We start from the raw sequence: 22,480 nt of genomic DNA, 5'->3' as shown, positions 1-22,480 counted from the left end.
TGTTACCTTTCTCATCATTATGGATGTTCATATGTTTTTCAAATCTAATAACTCAAAATTTGTGAGATGTGCCTATATTCATAGCCTTTGCTTGCTGAGTTTATCTCACCCCTTTAATTCTTTACAGGTGTTTAATCATTTCTGTCAAGCATGATGGCTTGGGACTTAGATGCATGCACGTGTCACTTCATCACCACCAGAATAAAATGTTCATGTTTTAAGAATTTAGTTCACAACGTGGCACCCTCATGAAGTTGATGTTTAATTGGTTTATCTATATTTGTTGATGTTTTCTTCTATTTTGCTTGAGACATGTATTCTTTGTTCTTGCTGCGTTTTCAAATAGGATGCTGCCCAAATTTTCTATTTTCGCTATAATATTAAGTTGGTAGGAGTAGGGTGTTACAGATAGTTTCATATGGTTAGTAAAAGAAGAATGGAGTGTTCCCAACACAAACGTTATATAGGGAAGTAATGAAGAAAGAAAAAATCCCTGGGAAAGTAGTGTTCTAGAAGGCGAAGATACCTCTGAAGGTAAAGATTTTTCTCTGGTATTTAAAGAGTGGCGTAATCCTCACGACGGATAATCTTGTAAAGAGATGTGTAAAGGGGATACTAGTTGTAACTTCTGCAGTTTGGAGGAGACCGTGCAACATCCCTTTTTTGATTCTCTCTTGGCGAGATCTGTGCGGAATTCCTTGCTAATCGCTTTTATTCTTCAACCACCTATTGGGACGCCTCGTATGTTTTGTGTTTGGATAAGGAGCTTTCCTCCAAGTTTGAGGGATCTGATCATAGTGGGGCTAGCAGCAATTTGCAGGGTTTTGTGGTTGAATAGAAATGATGTAGTGTTCAACAGAAATTTTTTTAATTCTTGCTTGCAGGTAATCTTCATGTGGGGCCAACTGGATCAGACATTGTTCGCTGCTGTCTAAAGAGGAAGCGAGAAGAGCATTGAAGGATGGGTGCAAGCGCTGGGAAATACTGGTGTTACAAGTGTTTGGGGAACATGGTTGGCGTCATCAGAGAATGAATAAGGACTGTGCCTCTTTGCTGTTTGGTCTCAGATGATTCGGTTTAGTTTGGACCGGTCAAGTTTGGTAGTTGAGGGTTGTTTCTGTGGTTGTAAAGTACGGCTAGTACTTTTGGGTACTTTGTATTTTTATTTTGACAAACAATTATTTTAAGAAATAAAATCAGTAAAAATAAATTAAGGGAGTGAAGGGTAGATTAGTAATAGGCGAGCTTTAACGGAGAATAATGTGTAGGTACCTTTTCTTATGGAGAACCTTTGACCGCACGACCCGACGTCCACACACGTCGTGAAAAAAAGAAGACTAGTCCACACTCTGCAATCAGTAGAATATGCAGGTTCCGGAAAGAAACACTACCGCTTGTTCTGCAGTCTGAATTTTTTACATCTAAAAGTAATTAACTCTCGGATGATTGATAGGTACCGGTCCCACATGTTTTGGTACTCGTCCCTCGTGTTTTTCCACCGTCCGATCTGAACCGAAGGAAGGTCCACATTTTTTTCCAACCACCCTAAAACTTGTATTGGTAGTTTTGTTTAATATTGTTTCTGCTCAGTGGAACTTGGTCTAAGAACCTGCTTTTCTGTTTCGGATGGTTATACTCATTCATGCGTGGATGGGGGAGACCGGAATATTTTTATTCCTTTACCTAAAAAATACCAAGTTTGGTAAACAACGACTACTGCAGGGGATAATACATTCTATCATTAATGCTACTAGTACGGTGGACATCCTGCTCGGAACCTAATACAACTAGTACCAAAAACGCTCCTAGGAAACATGCCCCCAGATAGGCGCACATTTTTATGTGGCACAACCAGCTGGCCAACTGCATCAACAAATAACCATTTAACATAGACCATTTTACAGAGGCAGACTGAGCAGCTGGCTTTTTTAAATCGAAAACTACCACCTCTAATTATAGGTTCTATTGTAGTTTAGGTATCACTAATTAGTAACCTTCAAAAGTCATTTTACATAATGCATTTCAAAAATAAATTAACAAAATAATTATGTATTCATAAGCATATAATCTCACTTTTAACTTATTATTACTAATTTGAGGCTCAATTTAGAGGCTTTCATATTAATCCTAATTAAGATGTGCTAAAAGGATGAATCCTAGAAATTTCAAGAAGAACATTCGGCTATTAGACTTCATAGTTGTAGTCAATGCATCCATTGTTTTCTGTATATAACTTACTCACCTAAGTCATTGTTAGTCTAACAGCATAACCCAAGATATAAATACATGATGTGGGGTTACCATGAAGAAAGAGATGACCGTATTGATTTTGTTGTTTACCGCATATCTCAAGCTAAGGACTCAACTAAATACATGGTCTACATTCAGGAACAAAATGCACTATCCCAAAAAATTAAAATAGTTTCCAGTTCGCATAGGGATAGAATATATATATATATATATATATATATATATATATTAGGATTGTATCTGCAAATTGCCATTATTCGTGGTGCCAAAGAAATTAATTACTTTTTGTATGAATCGTCTTCTTCCCATGAAACATAGTAACCTTTCCTCCCTGTCATGTGTATTATTTCCCAGTTTTCTGGTTGATTTAAATTAATTTTCAACCTCTGTCATGTTAATGTCTATTTCACGAACGGCTAATGTATTAGACAAGTCAGCTGTAAATATATATAGTTTTTTTTTGCATCAGGGATAAAAATATAAACCTGGCATTGAGCTGTCAGCTTAACAAACGTAGTTGTTACAGTGCTGGTAAAAAAAATATGTTGATCCATATAAATCCTGAAACGGAGTGATATATTTTGGATGGTTGTTGAGCCGAGTTAGATCCCTATAAATTTTGGGGCTTTTCTAGAAATGTTGTGTGAGCAAGGGATGCCTTGATCGGGAAGAAGAACAGGGAGTACGACGAACTGAATGTATAGCGTCTTATTAGCCCTTGATTTTAATAGCGATGAATTTCTGTGTGTATTTTTTTGATGCACAATAGGTTGGAGGCTCTCAGCAAGGGACGTTTTCGTGGGTAGATCTAGTATAATTTTGATTGGTCCTATTATAGTAGAGACTAGTACAAAAAGTGCTCCTAGGAGACATGCCCCCTGATAGGCGCACATTTTTATGTGGCGCAACAAGCTGGCCAACTGCATCTGCAAATAACCATTTAACGTAGACCATTTTACAGAGATAGACTGAGCCGCTGGCTTTTTTAAATCGAAAACTACCACCTCTAAATATAGGTTCTATTGTAGTTTAGGTATCACTAATTTGTAACCTTCAAAAGTCATTTTACATAATGCATTTCAAAAATAAATTAACAAAATAATTATGTATTCATAAGCATATAATTTCACTTTTAACTTATTATTACTAATTTGAGGCTCAATTTAGAGGCTTTCATATGAATCCTAATTAAGATGTGCTAAAAGGATGAATCCTAGAAATTTCAAAAAGAACATTCGGCTGTTAGACTTCATAGTTGTAGTCAATGCATCCATTGTTTTCTGTATATAACTTACTCACCTAAGTCATTGTTAGTCTAACAGCATAACCCAAGATATAAATACATGATGTGGGGTTACCATGAAGAAAGAGATGGCCATATTGATTTTGTTGTTTACCGCATATCTCAAGCTAAGGACTCAACTAAATACATGGTCTACATTCAGGAACAAAATGCACTATCCCAAAAAATTAAAATAGTTTCTAGTTCACATAGGGAAAGAATATATATATATATATATATATATATATATATATATATATATATATATATATATTGGGATTGTATCTGAAAATTGCCATTATTCCTGGTGCCAAAGAAATTAATTACTTTTTGTATGAATCGTCTTCTTCCCATGAAACATAGTAACCTTTCCACCCTGTCATGTGTTTTATTTCCCTGTTTTATGGATGACTTAAATGAATTTTCAACCTGTCATGTTAATGTCTATTTCACGAACGGCTAATGTATTAGACAAGTCAGCTGTAAATAAATATATTTTTTTTTTGCATCAGGGATAAAAATATAAACCTGGCATTGAGCTGTCAGCTTAACAAACGTAGTTGTTACATTGCTGGTAAAACAAACATATGTTGATCCATACAAATCCTGAAACGGAGTGATATATTTTGGATGGTTGTTTAGCCGAGCTAGATCCCTATAAATTTTGGGGCTTTTCTAGAAATGTTGTGTGAGCAAGGGATGCCTTGATGGGGAAGAAGAACAGGGAGTACGACGAACTGAATGTATAGCTGAAAGTATTAACGATACTGTAAGTGCTTAATTGTAAAAATGAACAACTGGTTACATTCAGGTCTGCCTCTCCACTCTCTCAACTAGGTACTTGTGGGGGTACTGACCCCAGATATCCATGGCAAACTATATGGGCTGCGCTGCCAGGGGTGATCCAGCCCACAAGACGAAGACTTACAGTAGACGGTACTGCTCGTCGTGTACCGCAAGACATAAGGGCGATATCCTGAAGATGCTACGAGATCTGTTAGGATATGTTCGATCTCATGATTCCTGTAATTTGTTATTACTTACCGGTTATCTCCCAGATCTAACCAACTTGTAACCCTACCCCCAGCTATATAAGGCGGGTAGGGGACCCCCTCAAAACACACGCAATATCATATGATAGCCAATACAAACTAACAGACCACAGGAGGCTGCTCGCTAACAGAGAACAGCTCGACTCGCAAGGGAGGCCACGCCCACTCTGCAAGCAATCTCAACGACGAATTCGTCCGTGTCGACGGCCACGATGTCTACAAGACCCCAAGTGCTAACTTGGCTGTGGCTGCTAATGAGCTCGCTCGGCTCGAGCAAACGCCAGAAGTCACCAAGGTCGCCGCAATGCTTAAAGCTGCACACTGCCAGATCAACGAGATTCACCAGGATCAGGGACCTTCCTACTCGACAAGCTCAAATCGCCGATCCACCGCGCCAAGATCCAATAGCCACCCCGGCAGAAGCCATTTCGCCAATCAGCATCGTGATGATGGACAACCCCTCCAGGGGGGAGCTAGGGGGAATCGTATCGACTACCCTCGCCAGCACGACCAAGAAGTCGACCAAGATGTCCGAGCACACATCAACAACCTCTGGATTGCACGACGTAATATCGACGGGTGCCATTTCTCTCGGCATGAAGAGGAAGTATGCCAGCGTCAAGAATACGAGCAAGAGTTTGGTAATCCGGATGCAGCCCTCTTGCCACTTAACGCCGGCAATGCTACAGATCTCGATGGTGACGATCCCGAAGGGCCCCGAGCATTCACGAGAGCACTCCAAACACTCCAATGGCCCCGTGGTTTCAAAATCACTGGGGTCGAGCCCTTCGAGGGGCGGATGAACCCCACACAGTGGCTACAAGCCTATGCCACTGTTGTGTGCGCCACCTGGGGAGATACCAGTGTCAGGGCAAACTATCTTCCCGTCATGCTAACGCCAACTGCAATGAACTAGGTCATGAGCCTCACCGACAATTACATGGCTACATGTACTCGGCCGGGCACCAAGCATGATCTAAATTGCATCTATAAGAAACCGTTCAAGCTCCTCGTAGTTACATCAAATGTTTTTCCGAGATGAGGAATTCTATTCCCAACATCACAGAAGCAGAAGTCTTCACCACCTTTGTTAGAGGACTCCATCACCGTGATCCTCCGCTCCAAATTGAATCGTAAGCCGCCAAAGAGGATTGGTGAGATGATCACGACCGCCGATCAATACGCCGACGCTGAAGAGGCTAAAGTTTGCTTCAATGAGGATGCGGGCACTCACCGCCCAACTCGCCACAGCGACGAACGCACCGATGAATGACGCCATAGTGATCGCCGCCACGAGGACTGCGGCCACCATCAGGATAGTGGCCGCGATTGACAGGAAGGGTCTAGAGTTGGCCAATATCGCTGCCACCGACAAGACAACAATGTCACCACCATTGACGAACCTCACGCCAAACATAACGTATTGATGTAACTACGAGGTAATCCTCGAAGGCCCATGCCCCCTCCACAAGAACAAGATGAAGGACTGCCTTGGCTTGGCTAAGGAGTTCTAGACCAAAAAGAAGGATGACAACAATGATGATGGAACCAGAGGTCGCCGACCACCTAGGGACAACAACAACTGCCTTCCAGGATCACTGACAAAGTGGTCGCCACTATCTTTGGGGCCTCACCGCCGTCGAGAGCAGAAGAGATCGAAAGCTCACCGCCCGCCGGGTGCTCGCCGTCAACACAGAAGACGCTATCACCAACCCCTAGCTATCGCCCCTGGTCTAAGGTCCCCATCACCTTCAGCAGGGCTGACCAGTAGGCGGACATCCCTTACATAAGGCTGTTTCCCCTCGTTCTCGATGCAACCAGTCAAGAAAGTACTCTTTAGGAAAGTACTCATCGACGATGGAAGTGCTCTAAACCTCCTCTTCGTCGGAGCCCTAAAGGAGCTGGGCCTTGGAATAGAAGACCTCACTTCCTCTGACTCCTTCTGGGGTGTGGTACCTGGCAGGGCATCCAAAACTGCTTGGAGAGATCACCCTCTCGGTACAATTCAGCATGGCTAGTGAAACATCCTCAATTTTCCTTGAAGGGAAAATCCACAAAATGAATTTTAATATGATAAAACCTAAGAACTGATTCCATCATATTATCATATTTCAGTCGATGTCACTATCATACATCGTAAGATTACAAGAACACAAGATATTACATCACTAGGGAACACACCTATTACAGAGTTAATCTAGCGGAAGACTATCGAGTGAAGGCTCCTCCTTCACGGGCATCATCAGAGTTGGCGTAGTGCAGCGTAGATTCCATCTCCGAACCAAACTTGAGCGTAGGCATGAGACCTTCTAATCCTTCTAAAGTCAGCATCTCTGAGAAGCATGAAATCTGCACACCGCCTAGATGTGTGCAGGCCATGGTCAGCACCGATGAGCTTTAGTGGAAAAGATAAACAAGGGATCTGGCGATCCTAATATTTGGCTGTGGTTTGCATCCTTAGCGCATGGGAAGTAAATAACATTAGTAATATAATAATAATGTCCAATTTTTAACACATTCACCACCACACCATCCATATCCATCCACCAACCATCCATCCCAAACCATCTCCACACCACCACACCATATCTCATCTCACACACTCAGGTCGACAGGCTGACTCCCTCTCGGCACTTGTCTCAACGGCTCGCAGCCCCAAGGCTCACGACCAGGGTAATACCCTAAACCCTAGGAGGGAGGAAAGAAGGACTCATCTCCTATCTAGTTTAAGCGAAACCCAGGAAAGGTCCATAGCCGACAAGTCAGGCATATGTATCGATCGATCAACCAAACACTCTAGCAGAGGTTTTACATACCCACAAGATTAGCCATCCTCGGAGCCATGTATCTCCTAGGTAGAATTCTGGTCGCTTGCTAGCCTAGAATGATGCCACCCTACCTCTCAGCCCTGGAACATCCCAAGTCTAGTCTGGGATGGCTGATACTGTGAGTCGTAGATAGAGCCTGGGGCTCTCCTGGATGTCAAGAGTCGGGTCCACAAGGCCTCCTGAAGTCTCGGAAGGGTGTGGGGGAAAACCGCGCGCCCCATACCTCCTTGCACACGTTCGCCTAGCAGTAGTGGCATTGTTCTACCAAGTAGTCCGACCGTCCCGCACCATATAGGGCGAGTGGGATGTAAGGATTCCCGGTGAGTCTGAGTACTAGTAAGTCCTTAGGGATTGACCAAGCCAAAATATCTTCATCAGGGTTTCCATTTTTATGTGCCACCACTAGCACCTCTACCCCTGGGCTCCACCTCTCCTGAGGTTCACACCCAAGGACACCTCCAATTACCATTTACCCGCCACAGGTATTCCATATCCAAGTGCCCAGGTAGCACCACATAGCAAGATTCGCCCTAGGCTCGTCGTTATTCCAACTCGGTCGACACAACCCTCACTCTCCACGCACCCAAGACACACGCAGCACGCTCACACACCACCAAGTCCGGCACCCATAGCCAAACCATTCCCAGGGGGTTCACCACTAGCATCACATCCCCGATATAATGCGAAGTGGAGTTAATAATAAGTATAGTGGTGTAATATGCAAGCAAGCAGGCAAGTAGGCATATATAAGTGAGCGAATGCGCAAAGCAGGGTGACGTGGTAGAGTGGGTTGCATCAGGGTAACAATGGCTCGGGTAGTAGCATGCATCAAAGTACTATCAAAGGAATAATTATAAAGCGCTAGCAGTTCTAGATATTATGCAATGTCTAATAGGATTCTCTAAAAGAGGGTGCTGCCATGACACCTGTGATGTAGAGGTAGTAGTGGTACAATTCTCCATTTGTTGGTGTTCCATTAGCGGGGTCACCTCCTCCTGCGTCGACTCCATTCCGCCGTCCTTGTCATCATCCACGTTCTCTTGGTCCGATCGCTAGCTAATCCGCTAAGCGTCATGCAAGGCAAGAGAACACTCGCCACCCAAAAAGACGACAAGGCGCACGAAGACCTAATAACACCAACGAGACAATAAAAGATACACGGCTTAACCCTCTCGGCAGTTGTCCGATTCCCTCGGGCCAAAGAAACACGAGTGGTGGTATGCTGAGCACAAGCTTAAGTCATGGCCAAGCCAGTTTGGCTTTACGATAAACGGTTTAAGCCGGAGCTTATCCAGAGCAAACACCACGGCTCATGATCTTTCAATTCGGTGTCATTGAATTGACAGGGATTGGAAGTTGGGCCCCAAGAAAGAAGAACGACGGGGTTCGGCTCTTATAGCCTTATCCCGCAAGTCGCAATTGGACACGAGTAGCAAACAAGAACAATTAACACTATTGTGACTTGGCTCCAACGTACTTCGGCTCGCCCGCTATGGTAGAATGCGGTAGCACAAAGAGATTGGACATCAACGGTTCCCCTCGATCCACATGACACAATAACGTCGGGAGCCGAGAAGAGGGTCGCTCAACACGGCAAAAGATGCGTGGGTTGGCTAGGCACATCCATGTCATGTTCTCAGACACATCTTCGGGAAAGATGGTTTTAGACGGTCGATCGGGTCGACACACACGGGTCCGAGGTACGACATAGACCATAGCTTCGCTAACCCAAAGGGAATAGTCCGGTCTTTGATCCAATCGTCATGGGCAAGACAGAATCGAACAGAGCGGGCTAACGGTGCAACAAGAGCAAGAACGACAAGGGACAAGGTCTACTTCTTCCAACACTCACGCCACGACGAAAGATGGGGCATTGGAAGGAAGCGACAAACACCAAGTGCACAAACCTCTCGTAGGGTATCCGACTTAGGTGCACTGGAACTAAGACATCTCGCTAATTCATAGCGGTGCGGTTGTCACTGCGGGAATCAAAGAAATCCGATGGTCATACAAGGTTCAAGCATACGGGGGTTTGAGCACGAAGAGGCAAGTAAAAAGCAAAAGTGTGGTGTAGCTCCATGGTCATGGCGAGGCGAACTCACAGCCACAAGCTACAACAATGAGTTGGCATCCATCGTTCCATGATTGTTATCTCCCAGGTCATCTCCCACAGGACTTGGTCATGGAGGGCTCAAAGCGTGTGGGTGATATCCGCATCGATGTTAGTATCGACATCGAATCCATCACGACCATGTTTTAGGGCCGAAACAGGAGCTAACACTCGTGGTACTATGAAGTCAACTAAAAAGCGAGGGGTCGAGTTACACTTGGCATCATGGTCATGGGAGACGGATCCCATGATCGTAGCATCCGAACGAGGTACGATCCCTCAGCCGGCTCGAAGGCTCGGCACACAGGCAACAACACTGTGATAAGAACCAAACATGACCGAAAGACGCAACAACTCAACACAACTGCGGAGTAGCACATTCCATAGCTGGGGGGGGATGGGTAGACCTGCACAAGGGCACGGCGCAGACAGATATAAATAGATCAAGATCACATATTGTAAGTGTACGAACGAGTATAAGAAGGAGCAGGAAGGGGCTTTCGTCGGTGTCGGGAATGGCGTTTGACTAGGATTCGACTTCGCGGCAAAGATGTTGATGGCTAGGGGTGGTTGTAACTTGTCCTGGAGGGTGGTGGCTTGATCTGGCCAGCTGAGGCCAGCTACAGCCTACTGTGGCTAGCTGTGGCTTGCTACGGCTCGCTATGGCTGGCTGCGGCTAGCTACAAGTGGCTATGGTTGGCCAAAGGCTGGCTTTGGCTGGCCGGGCATGGCAGCGACTGGCTAAGATGTGCCTACTACTGTCAAACACAGCAAGGGTTAGTGAAGAAAGCGTCTGGCAAGACGGTGGGGCCTTCCTACTGGTCTAAAGGAGAGACAGGTCTCGGTCTCGTATTGTGCGGCATAAATTGGGCAGGCGAGAACATGTCCATGGCGTAGAGCTTGATTTTAGAAAAATGTGGGAACTGGTTTCACATTTTTCTGAGGTCATATGAATTTGTTATGACTTTCCGAAGATTAAATCCATTTCTGAAAATAATAAAGGCTGATTATTTCAGGGTTGACATGTGTCACACTGTGACTGGTTCACGCGGCATGAAGGGGCTTGGAGTGGTGTACCAGCTGGTGAAGTGGTCGGAGTGGTCGCCGAGGTGGTCGGAGCGGTCTCATTTTCGGCATGACGTCAGCATGGCATTATTAGAGCTAAACTGTGGCTAATAGGTGGGACCGGGGCTTTTGGGTCACTGTCATGTGGGTCCGGTCAACAGTCAATGCTGACCGGTCAACGGTCATCCGGTTTCGGTCCCGACTGGGCTTTGGTGGGCCTGGATAGGGCTGGATTTGGGCCGGGCCGACCTGGACACATGTCGTGCGGGGAGGCCATCCACGTGGCTCATCTGGGCTCCATACGGGCTCGGTTCCAGGCTGTGGGCGTGAGCGTGGCTCATGGTAGACCAAGATGCGCTAGTCCATGGACCTAAGACAGGGTCCATGGTGGACCAAGTCCACTTCTTCGTTTCTCTTTCCCAGCTCATGGTAGAATGGGTTCGCAATGCCATGTTAGGTTCCTCCTTTCCCCTCCTCTATTCCCCCGTGGCAGGGCTCTCGCCGGCGGCAAGCTGACGCCCCCGGGCGACTTGGTGGCTCGGAGGCATGGACATAGGGTGCTAAGGGTTCGTGGGTCAGTGGCTAGTACTCCGGTGGCTAGAAGACGGTAGCTGGGGCTCCAGGTGGCCGGCGATAGTGACATGGCGAATCACGGCGGCGGCCGCGGTGCCTCGCAGGGCAAGGCGAGGGCTTCCTCCCCATCCGGTGAGTTGGCAGGGTGCGCTGGGTCACGGTGAAGCTCGACGACACATCCTTGCGACATGAGGTGGCCGGAGATGGCCGAAACGGCTACGGCAGGGCATGTTGGCGGCTGTGTTCCCGGGCGCCATCGGCCCGGCAAGGCAGGGCCTCGGCCATGTACGTAGGTGCATGTGTGCGCGTGTCCAGGGGGCTCACGGTCGTAGAGGTGGGTTGCCAGCGCCGGTGCAGCTCGGAGCAGAGCATGACGTTGCGGACGGCATCGGCGTCGCGGCCATGGTGCACACGGTGACGGTGAGCAGAGGGCGGTGCATGGGCTCACCGTCGGTGTCGAAGGCAAAGGGATGGTGGTGCAGTGGCGAGGTGCTGCAGTGACGATTCAAGGCCGTGCTGTGCCGATCCGCTATGTCGACGTAGTCGTAAGGGCGACGGCACAGGCTCCGGCTCCGGCGGGCTGCGACGGTGGGCTCCGACCTTGCTGGTAGTCGCCGAAGGGTTTGTAGCAGGGTCACGGGTACACTAGGGTGGCAACATCATGGTAAGGTGCCAGCTTGGCGTTAGGGACGGCCGATGGCACCTTCGTGGTGAGGCCAGCGCGCGACGTCGTGGACGGCATCGGCAGGGTCGAAGGCCAGGAAGGCAGCAGCTTGGATGTGGATGAGGACGTTGGCTTTGCGGACGGTCGGCGCTATTCCTAGCCATGGCGAGCAGCTCGGGGTCACGTCCATGGCGGTCGATGAGCAGCTGCTCCGGCGTGGACATGCTGCTCGGCTCCACCGCAGCGATCGGTTCCGGCAGCTAGCTGACGCGAGCGGTGAAGGAGTGGATCGGCGCGGCGACGACACCGAGGTCGTGGTCATGCAGCAGAGGAGGGGCATGGCGTCAAAGGCTAAGCGAGGTCGAGAGGTGTGAGATGGGCTATGGCGGCGTGGTGGAGGGAGTTGGTGAGGGCGAGGCCTTGGCCGGGGGTTTTATAGCCCAAAGGCTAGGGCTTTGCGGTGTGGTGCCGGCGTTCGTGCCGCTGATTTGATGGTCGGTGCGATGTGGCGTGCATCTAAGGCCACGGGCAGGTGAGCGATGCATGAAGCTTCGAGAAGGGGGCGTCTAGGCTCGGTGCGGTCGCTTCCGCAGTTTGTGGCGCAAGGCGTGGCTCAGCGGGGCCTGTAGCTGGGGTCTCGCAGGGGCATCCAAGGTAGACGCCATGGCTCCTGATGGAAAGCAGAGGAGCGGGGGAGTGGTTGGAGGAAGGGGATGATCGGCGGGGTCGTGCTGTCAGCGGTCGTGGGAGGAAGGTGAAGCCGTCCCGAATCAGGCGCGCGACTGGGCCTTCTTGCTGGGCTGGGCTGTGCTACTGCATTCGTGTGCTGGGCTGGCCGGCTGGCTGGGTCGTGCGATCTGTGGGCGCAAGCAGCAGGTCGGTAGCGGTGGTTGGCGGCTATGCTGCTGCTGTTGCTGCCTACGTGGGCAAGAAGCAGGGTGGGCCAAGTTGGGCTGGTTCGGTTACTCGGGCCAGATGCCCCTTTTCTTTTTCCTCTGTCTTCTTTTCCTTTTCTATTTCTTATTTCTATCTTACTCTATGCCATGGGTTGACAACTCGTGCATTGATTTGATAAAGATAGTTGGTTGACTATAGAAATTAGGTCAATGGGTTCATGAGAGATTCCAGAAGGAGTCAAAAGGATTCACTACGGACTTGTGCTGTCCAACACAAAACGAGGCTCAAACACGGGACAACTCGAAAAACTCCGGCAATCACCTACAAACCATCTACATGTATGCAACGTCTTGTTAGCGAGTTGGACTCATGTTTGACCTAGCAATTACATGTTTCACTCAATTGCAAGAAAATTTTTGAAAGCTCGTATTTTTGGTTTCTAGAAAAATCTGGGTTGTTACAGTCCACCCCCTTACAAGAATCTCATCCTCGAGATTAAGGTGTTGCTCGGTCAGTGAAGAGGCAGGGTGTTGCTTCTTGATCGGGGTAGTTGTTCCATAGAACCTTGCAAAAGGAATTGTCGTCCTTTTGTTTTCTTCGATAACTCAATCCAAATTTGTATGGGGTGTCCAAGGATCTCTAGAGGTTTTGTCTAGTCATATGGTGGTCTTGGTTCATAGCCTGCTAGGTTAGCCAGGGTCCTGGAGTCACATGTAAATAAAATAGCTTCTATAACCTACACTCAGATAATAAAATTCACAAGAAGCACAAGAAACACAACAACATAAGATCCAGGCAATCAGGCAGCATTACAACTCCTATATGCATAGTGTTGACTTGAGGCGACTCCTAAGCCTTTGAGTCTCACACATCTATCGTTCTAACGTGGGCGGAAAAAGTGGTATATTACCTAAGGTCAACTTTTCAGAAAAGGGAAGGTCAGTTAGATTCAAAATTCAAGGCATAGAAGGGGAAATAAGTGTTATCAACTATAACTCTATGGCAGACAGGTTGGTTAGCTATTATACTAGTGTTTGGTCCTAAAGGTCTTGTCCTAAGGTCAAGTATGGCTCTGATACCAACTGAAACATCCTCAATTTTCCTTGAAGGGAAAATCCACAGAATGAATTTTAATATGATAAAACCAAGAACTGATTCCATCATATTATCATATTTCAGTCGATGTCACAGTCATATATTGTAAGATTACAAGGACACAAGATATTACATCATTGGGGAACACACCTATTACAGAGTTAATCTAGCGGAAGACTATCGAGTGAAGGCTCCACCATCATGGGCATCATCAGAGTTGGCGTAGTGCAGCGTAGATTTCATCTCCGAACCAAACTTGAGCATAGGCACGAGACCTTCTAATCCTTCTAAAGTCAGCATCTCTGAGAAGCAGGAAATCTGCACACCGCCAGATGTGTGCAGGCCATGGTCAGCACTGATGAGCTTTAGTTGAAAAGATAAACAAGGGATCTGGCGATCCTAATATTTGGCTGTGGTTTGCATCCTTAGCTCATGGGAAGTAAATAACATTAGTAATATAATAATAATGTCCAATTTTTAACACATTCACCACCACACCATCCATATCCATCCACCAACCATCCATCCCAAACCATCTCCACACCACCACACCATATCTCATCTCACACACTCAGGTCGACAGGTCGACTCCCTCTCGGCACTTGTCCCAACGGCCCGCAGCCCCAAGGCTCATGACCGGGTAATACCCCAAACCCTGGAGGGAGGAAAGAAGGACTCATCTCCTATCTAGTTTAAGCGAAAACCTAGGAAAGGTCCATAGCCAACAAGTCGGCATATGTATCGATCGATCAACCAAACACTTTGTAGAGGTTTTACATACCCACAAGATTAGCCATCCTCGGAGCCATGTATCTCCTAGGCAGAATTTCGGTCGCTTGCTAGCCTGGAACGATGCCACCCTACCTCTCAGCCTTGGAACATCCCAAGTCTAGTCTGGGATGGCTGATAATGTGAGTCATAGATAGAGCCGGGGCTCTCCGGATGTCAAGAGTTGGGTCCACAAGGCCTCCTAAAGTCTCGGAAGGGTGTGGGGGAAACCGCACGCCCTGTACCTCCTTGCACACATTCGCCTAGCAGTAGTGGCATTGTTCTACCAAGTAGTCCGACCGTCCCGCACCATATAGGGCGAAGTGGGATGTAAGGATTCCCGGTGAGTCTGAGTACTAGTAAGTCCTTAGGGATTGACCAAGCCAAAATGTCTTCATCAGGGTTTCCATTTTACATGCCACCACAGCACCTCTACCCCAGGCTCCACCTCTCTGAGGTTCACACCCAAGGACACCTCCAATTACCATTTACCCGCCACAGGTATTCCATATCCAAGTTACCAGGTAGCACCACATAGCAAGATTCGCCCTAGGCTGGTCGTTATTCCAGCTCGATCGACACAACCCTCACTCTCCACGCACCCAAGACACACAGCAGCATGCTCACACACAACGAAGTCCGGCACCCATAGCCAAACCATTCCCCAGGGGGTTCACCACCAGCATCACATCCCCGATATAATGCGAAGTGGAGTTAATAATAAGTATAGTGGTGTAATATGCAAGCAAGTAGGCAAGTAGGCATATATAAGCGAGCGAATGCGCAAAGTAGGGTGACGTGGTAGAGTGGGTTGCATCAGGGTAACAATGGCTCGGGTAGTAGCATGCATCAAAGTACTATCAAAGGAATAATTATAAAGCGCTAGCAATTCTAGATATTATGTAATGTCTAATAGGATTCTCTAAAAGAGGGTGCTGCCATGACACCTGCGATGTAGAGGTAGTAGTGGTACAATTCTCCATTTGTTGGTGTTCCATTAGCGGGGTCACCTCCTCCTGCGTCGACTCCATTCTGCAGTCCTTGTCGTCGTCCACGTTCTCTTGGTCCAATCGCCAGCTAATCCGCTAAGTGTCATGCAAGGCAAGAGAACACTCGCCACCCGAAAAGACGACAAGGCGCACAAAGATCCAATAACACCAACGAGACAATAAAAGATACACGGCTTAACCCTCTCGGCGGTTGTCCGATTCCCTCGGGCCAAAGAAACATGAGTGGTGGTATGCTGAGCACAAGCTTAAGTCATGGCCAAGCCAGTATGGCTTTACGATAAATGGTTTAAGCCAGAGCTTATCCAGAGCAAACACCATGGCTCACGATCTTTCGATCTGGTGTCATTGAATTGACGGGGATTGGAAGTCAGGCCCCAAGAAAGAAGAACGATGGGGTTCGGCTCTTATAGCCTTATCACGCAAGTCACAATTGGACACGAGTAGCAAACAAGAACAATTAACACTACTGTGACTTGGCTCCAATGTACTTTGGCTCGCCCGCTATGGTAGAATGCGGTAGGGCAAAGAGATTGGACATCAATGCTTCCCCTCGATCCACACGACACAATAACGTCGGGAGCCGAGAAGAGGGTCGCTCAACACGGCAAAAGATGCGGGGGTTGGCTAGGCACATCCATGTCATGTTCTCAAACACATCTTCGGGAAAGATGGTTTTAGACTGGTCGATCGGGTCGACACGCACGGGTCCAAGGTATGACATAGACCATAGCTTCGCTAACCCAAAGGGAATAGTCCGGTCTTTGATCCAATCGTCATGGGCAAGACAGAATCGAACAGAGCGGGCTAACTGGTGCAACAAGAGCAAGAACAACAAGGGACAAGGTCTACTTCTTCCAACACTCATGCCACGATGAAAGACGGGGCATTGGAAGGAAGCGACAAACACCAAGTGCGCAAACCACTCGTAGGGTACCCGACTTAGGTGCACTGGCACTAAGACATCTCTCTAATTCATAGCGGTGCGGTTGTTACCGCGGGAAATCAAAGAAATGTGATGGTCATACAAGGTACAAGCATACGGTGGTTTGAGCACGAAGAGGCAAGTAAAAAGCAAAAGAGTGGCGTAGCTCCATGGTCATGGCGAGGCAAACTCGTGGCCACGAGCTACACCAACGAGTTGGCATCCATCGTTCCATGATTGTTATCTCCCAGGTCATCTCCCACAGGACTTGGTCATGGAGGGCTCAAAGCGTGTGGGTGATATCCGCATCGATGTTAGTATCGACATCGAATCCATCACGACCATGTTCTAGGGTCGAAGACAGGAGCTAACATTCGTGGTATTATGAAGTCAACTAAAAAGTGAGGGCGTCGAGTTACACTCGGCATCACTGGTCATGGCGAGACAGGATCCCACGATCGTAGCGTCTGAATGAGGTACGATCCCTCAGCCGGCTCGAAGGCTCGACACACAGGCGACAACACCGCGATAAGAACCAAACATGATCGAAAGACGCAACAACTCGACACGACTAGCGGAGTAGCACATTCCATAGCTAGGGGGGGATGGGTAGACCTGCATAAGGGCACGTCGCAGACTAGATATAAATAGATCAAGATCACGTATTGTAAGTGTACGAACGAGTATAAGAATGAGCAGGAAGGGGCTTTCGTCGATGTTCGGGAATGGCGTTTGACTAGGATTAGACTTCAGCGGCAAAGATGTGGATGGCCAGGGGCAGTTGTAACTTGTCTCGGAGGGTGGTGGCTTCTTCTGGCCAGCTGAGGCCAGCTACGGCCTGCTGTGGCTAGCTGTGGCTTGCTACGGCTCGCTGTGGCTGGCTGCAGCTGGCTACAAGTGGCTATGGTTGGCGAAAGGCTGGCTTTGGCTAGCCGGGCATGGCAGCGACTGGCTAAGATGTGCCTACTGCTGTCAAACACCGCAAGGGTTAGTGAAGAAAGCGTCCGGCAAGACGGTGGGGCCTTCCTGCTGGTCTAAAGGAGAGGCAGGTCTCGGTCTCGTATTGTGCGGCGTAAATCGGGCAGGCGAGAACATGTCCATGGCGTATAGCTTTATTTTAGAAAAATGTGGGAACTAGTTTCACATTTTTCTGAGGTCGTATGAATTTGTTATGACTTTCTAAAGATTAAATCCATTTCTGAAAATAATAAAGGCTGATTATTTCAGGACTGACACGTGTCACACTGTGACTGGTTCATGCGGCATGAAGGGACTTGGAGTGGTGTACCAGCTGGTGAAGTGGTCAGAGAGGTCGCGGAGGTGGTCGGAGTGGTCGCCGAGGTGGTCGGAGTGGTCGCCGAGGTGGTCGGAGTGGTCGCCGGAGGTGGTCGGAGTGATCGCAGAGGTGGTCGGAGTGGTCTCCGAGGTGGTCGGAGTGGTCTCATTTTTGGCATGACGTCAGCATGGCATTATTAGAGCTAAACTGTAGCTGACAGGTGGGACCGGGGCTCTTGGGTCACTGTCATGTGGGTCCGGTCAATGGTCAATGCTGACCGATCAACGGTCATCCGGTTTGGGTCCTGACTGGGCTTTGGTGGGCCTGGACAGGGATGGATTTGGGCTGGGCTGACCCGGACACGTGTCGCGCGGGGAGGCCATCCACGTGGCTCATCTAGGGCTCCATACGGGCTCGGTTCTAGGCTATGGGCGTGAGCGTGGCTCATGGTAGACCAAGATGCGCTAGGTCCATGGACCTAAGACAGAGTCCATGGTGGACCAAGTCCACTTCTTCATTTCTCTTTCCCGGCTCATGGTAGAATGCGTTCGCAATGCCATGTCAGGTTCCTCCTTCCCCCTCCTCTGTTCCCCTGCGGCAAGGCTCTCACCAGCGGCGAGCTGATGCCCCCGGGCGACTTGGTGGCTCAGAGGCATGGACATAGGGCGCTAAGGGTTCGTGGGTCAGTGGCGAGTACTCCAATGGCTAGAAGACAGCAGCTGGGGCTCCAGGTGGCTAGCAACAGCGACGTGGCGGATCACAGCGGTGGCCACGGTGCATCGCAGGGCAAGGCGAGGGCTTCCTCCCCATCCGGTGAGTCGGCAGGGTGCGCTGGGTCACGGTGAAGCTTGACAACGCATCCTCACGACACGAGGTGGCCGGAGATGGCCAAAATGGCTACGGCAGGGCATGGTGGCGGCTGTGTTCACGAGCGCCATCGGCTTGGCAAGGCAGGGCCTTGGCCATGTACGTAGGTGCGTGCGTGCGCGTGTCCAGGGAGCTCGCGGTCGTAGAGGTGGGCTGCTAGTGCCGGTGTAGCTCGGAGCAGAGCATGACGTCGCGGACGGCATCGATGTCACGACCATGGTGCACACAGTGATGCTGAGCAGAGGGCGGTGCATGGGCTCATCGTCGGTGTCAAAGGCGAAGGGATGGCAGTGCAGTGGCGAGGTGCTGCAGTGACGATTCGAGGCCGTGCTGTGCCGAGCCGCTACATCGACGTAGTTGTAAGGGTGACGGCACAGGCTCCAGCTCTAGCGGGCTACGACGGTGGGCTCCAGCCTTGCTGGTAGTCGCCGAAGGGTGTGCAGCAGGGTCACTGGTACATCAGGGTGGCGAGGTCATGGTAAGGTGCCAGCTTGGCATCAGGGACAGCCGATGGCACCTTCATGGTGAGACCAGCGTGTGACGTCGCGGACGGCATCGGCAGGGTCCGAGGTCGGGAAGGCAGCAGCTTGGATGTGGATGAGGACGTCAGCTTTGCGAACGGTCGGCGCTATTCCTGGCCGTGGCGAGCAGCTCGGGGTCACATCCATGGCGGTCGATGAGCAGCTGCTCCGGCGTGGACGTGCTGCTCGGCTCCACCGCAGCGATCGGTTCCGGCAGCTAGCTGACGCGAGCGGTGATGGAGTGGATCAGCGCGGCGACGACACCAGGGTCACGGTCGTGCAGCAGAGGAGGGGCATGGCGTCAGAGGCTAAGCGAGGCCGAGAGGTGTGAGATGGGCTATGGCAGCACGGTGGAGGGAGTTGGTGAGGGCGAGGCCTTGGCTGGGGGTTTTATAGCCCAAAGGCTAGGGCTTCGCGGTGGGGCGTCGGCGTCCGTGCCGTTGATTTGACGGTCGGCGCGACGTGGCGTGCATCCAAGGCCATGGGTAGGTGAGCGACTCGTGAAGCTTCAAGAAGGGGCGTCCAGGCTCAGTGCAGTCGCTTCCGCAGTTCACGGCGCAAGGCATGGCTCAGCGGGGCCCGTAGCTGGGGTCTCGTAGGGGCATCCAAAGTAGACGTCGTGGCTCCTGACGGAAAGCAGAGGAGCGGGGGAGTGTTGGAGGAAGGGGATGACCAGTGGGGTCGTGCTATCAGCGGCCGTGGGAGGAAGGCAAAGCCATCCCGGATTAGGCGCGCGGCTAGGCCTTCTTCCTGGGCTGGGCTGTGCTACTGCATTCCGCGTGCTGGGCTGGGCGGCTGGCTGTGCCGTGCGGTCTGTGGGCGCAAGCAGTAGGCCAGCAGCGGTGGTTGGCGGGCTATGCTGCTGCTGTTGCTGCCTGCGTGGGCCAAAAGCAGGGAGGGCCAAGTTGGGCTGGTTCGGTTACTCAGGGCCAGATGCCCCTTTTCTTTTTCCTATGTCTTCTTTTCCTTTTCTATTTCTTATTTCTATCTTACTCTATGCCATGGGTTGACAACTCATGCATTGATTTGATAAAGATAGTTGGTTGACTATAGAAATTAGGTCAACAGGTTCATGAGAGATTCCAGAAGGAGTCAAAAGGATTCGCTACGGACTTGTGCTCTCAAACACAAAACGAGGCTCAAACACAGGACAACTCGAAAAACTCCGGCAATCACCTACAAACCATCTACATGTATGCAACGTCTTGTTAGCTGAGTTGGACTCATGTTTGACCTAGTAATTACATGTTTCACTCAATTGCAAGAAAATTTTTGAAAGCTCGTATTTTTGGTTTCCAGAAAAATCTAGGTTGTTACAGCTAGCAACTTCCGTGTCCTAGCACATCAACTTCTACATCGCTGACTTCAACACCGCCTACCATGCCATACTTGGTCGGCCAGCTCTGGCCAAGTTCATGGCCATACCGCACTATGCCTATCTGTTGTTGAAGATGCCTTCACCTGCAGGAGTTCTAGCCCTGTGGGCCAACCTCTCCATCGCCCTACGCCTGTGAAACAGAGAGTCTCTCCCTAGCCGAATCCACTGACCTCTCCATCTAGATGTCCTTTTATGTGTATGCTTGCTTGATTAACTTTTCACCATGGTGTTTCATGCTACTTAGCAATGTTTAAGTGGTGATAATGTCAATTGACTTTCAAATACCCCGGCATCAGCATCATAATCCTCGACGCGTAGTCTGGCAATGCTATTGGGTTGAGTGGAGGTCCACCAAAATACCATTTTGTACATTGCTAAATGACACTTGATCTAGTTTTTGGGTTGTGACCCAACTATATATCCATTATCAAAGCAAACAGTTGAGTGGCGGCTGGACTTGGTCCCTACCGTGAATTCTACCTAATTGCTTTTGTTATATTGGAGCCGGGGACCTTGGTGCACCTTTTCAAATGGGATTGAGTGAGTACTTTTTTTTGCTTGTGAATTGGTGTGCTGTCAGGTTGACCCAACTATATATCCATTATCAAAAGCTAACAGTTGAGTGGCAGGTGGACTTTGCCCCTACTATGAATTCTACCTAATTACTTTTGTTATATTGGAGCCTAGGACCTTGGTGCACCTTTTCATATGGGGTTGAGTGAGTAGTTTTTTTTGCTTGTGAATTGGTATGCTATCAGGTTCTACACTAGTGTAAATGTATCTTTATGCTAACAACTAGAGGTGTGAAGGGAGTAGGATGTAGCAAATAAAGTATGAGGTTCTACCTAGTAGTGTTGCAAACATATTGTGGAGTGAGGTCTTGTTAATTTGGACATATAGTGTATGATCCTCAGCTTATGATCTATGTTGGTTTAGATGCTTAAAGTGTTTTCTTGATGCCTAAGAGTTTTTTTTCTTTGATGGTCGTATTTGTTTTAATCTCTTTAACGACTAAGTTTAGTTTTTGTGTAGTTTTGGAGTAGAGAAGTGGAACAGTTAGCAGGCTACAAACATAGCAGTCATGTTGCGGTTGCTAGCTAAGCAGGAGCCATGCTTATAGACTGGAGACTATCCTAAGGTCTCATTGTTGACCTTTTTGTGTGATGACACTACCCCAGATCTAGACATCACTGTCGGTTCAAAAACCCCGTTCACTGCCGGATTTTGAACCGACAATGGCTTACAAGCAATGATGGGGGGTTGACATCATTGCCGGTTCTTAAAAACCGACACTGATCTACAAGGAATGATGTCGATTCCTAGCTCCACCCGACAGTGTCCAGTTGAACAACACTACCGGTTTGTAGTCCCAACCGACAGTGATGGTTGCTTCAATAGTGTCGATTCTTGGCTCAAGCCAGCAGTGTTGAACAAGCCAACATTGTCGGTTCATGGCTCAAACCGACAGTGTTGTCGTAACCATCACTGTCGGTTCATGGTTCAAGCCGACAGTGTTGAGAAAGCAAACACTATCGATTTGTTTCTAACCAATAGTGATGGTTACGGCAACACTACTGGTTTGTTGCTAACCGGCAGTGATGGTTACAACAACACTATCGGTTTCTTGCTAACCGGCAATGATGGCCCGTTGGCATTTTATTGTTTTATAATTTATTTTAATTTATATTTTTTTTTGGAATCAGGTTTTGCTTTATCTACGCTACGTAGACGATAGGTCCATCAATATTAAACATTACAAATGTTATAGTTACAGTTCAAATGTTCTTATCAAGACTCGATCCCTCAAAATAAAAAAGAAATTATTCAATAAGATGGTGCATGCTTCTCGGACTTCTTACAATAATCTAGCGAGCCGCTCTAGGCCATACTGGTCCTTGAACTTCATGGATTGTGCAATGGAA

Source organism: Miscanthus floridulus, chromosome 10 (genome assembly GCF_019320115.1).
Source record: "Miscanthus floridulus cultivar M001 chromosome 10, ASM1932011v1, whole genome shotgun sequence".
Classification (NCBI taxonomy): domain Eukaryota; kingdom Viridiplantae; phylum Streptophyta; class Magnoliopsida; order Poales; family Poaceae; genus Miscanthus; species Miscanthus floridulus.
This window is presented reverse-complemented; position numbering follows the sequence as displayed.